Genomic DNA, 1,451 nt, shown 5'->3' with positions numbered 1-1,451 from the left:
GAAAACAAGCCAAATTCTCCATGTAGAAATATGATACCGTGACTGCTCCAACACAAAAAAGAATTACAGCGACTAATATCGCTGATTGTACGAAAGAATAATACCTGTTGCAGCATAATTCCGTTATAATTGTCGAGAATATTAACCTACACTTGGTTCATTTTAATATGTTACAATAATTTCTTTTTTTATCTCGATAAGATTAGGCTCATCTCTTGCATCTAAACGGGCGTTCTACATGTTTTTTATTATGTTCAAATAGAGACGCAGATGTTACCAAAAATGTACATTTCACAAGGGATACAACACTTAGAAGTAACTATAGCTTAAATAGTGAAACTAAGTAGTAGCTATAGCAAGAAAAGCAGAGTTTATATCAGTTGATGAAAGCTAGAGCAACAAAGGTTGAGCACAATCATGTAGATTTTAGTGAAGAGCACAGTGTGGTAGAGAAGGAGAAAAAGGACGTGATAGAAAGTAAATGAAGAGTGGAAGAAAAAAAAATGACGTGACTGCCCGAGAAACGAAAAGAAAAAGAAGAAGAATTGAGGGAAGGTGGAGGCATTTGCTTTACCGTTTGACAGATAGATAACTGGCAATATGTGTCAATTTTTAGAGACTACTTGAGACGTTGACAAAAGAAAGTGCTTCGGATTTCATGGCATTAAATTGTCCGCGGAGTGCAGGGTAGCTCCTTCCAGAGGCGGAGAGCAATAACAGAGAAGAAGTTTGCGAATCGGCACAGCTAGCATACTAGATAAGTAAGACTTTGTGCTGTGATTACGGTATGATGGCAGGTACACGAGGTCTCGTGCTAGTTACTGGAATGCATGTACACTAAGGAGCCGATGAAGTACGTAGCGTATGGTAGTTATGTAACTTGTCCGGCTGCAGCCATCCCCCGGCTGGAAATCGTACCTGGGTCTCCCGTGTGACAGATATTGATGCTAACCATTATACTACCGCGGGAGTCATCCTTGCGCAGGTCTCATCTTAATCTTCTCTGTATCTTTCCAATTTCAGTATGAGATACTGGCATGATCACACAGCTGAGTGTTGCAGATGTAGCCCATACAAGTATTCAGGGTCAGTTCTAGTGGTTCAAACGGCTCTGAGGACTATCGGACTTAACATCTCCCCCCTGCAGGTTCGGGGGTAAGAATAGGCCCGCGGTATTCCTGCCTGTCGTAAGAGGCGACTAAAAGGAGTCTCAAACGTTTCGGCCTTAATGTGATCGTCCCCTAAGGGGTTTGACCACTACCTTTCCAAATTTTCTGTTAGTGCGTACCATTTGGGGAAGGACGTCTTACGTGGTGTATTATATATCCATCTTGCCCTAAGATCTGGCACAACCGATATTGTCATGGAGTTGGCCTTACACCGAGCTTCCAGCCACATCAGCTGCTGTGTGTTCTGGGCAGCATACATGCCCTCCATTATGAACTTCCATC

At 42.5% G+C, this 1,451-nt stretch overlaps 1 non-coding gene across 1 annotated transcript; it reads right to left on the bottom strand.

Annotated features, from left to right (window-relative positions):
* Window positions 1–940: 940 nt before the first annotated feature.
* On the bottom strand, window positions 941–1,043 carry LOC126205600 (U6 spliceosomal RNA). The gene has a single exon (XR_007540580.1). It is a non-coding gene; the product is annotated as a U6 spliceosomal RNA (small nuclear RNA).
* Between the last annotated feature and the right edge of the window lie 408 nt (window positions 1,044–1,451).

Source organism: Schistocerca nitens, chromosome 1 (assembly GCF_023898315.1).
Source record: "Schistocerca nitens isolate TAMUIC-IGC-003100 chromosome 1, iqSchNite1.1, whole genome shotgun sequence".
Taxonomy (NCBI): Eukaryota; Metazoa; Arthropoda; class Insecta; order Orthoptera; family Acrididae; genus Schistocerca; species Schistocerca nitens.
The sequence above is the reverse complement of the archived record's forward strand: the minus strand, read 5'-3'. Positions and strand labels throughout refer to the sequence as shown.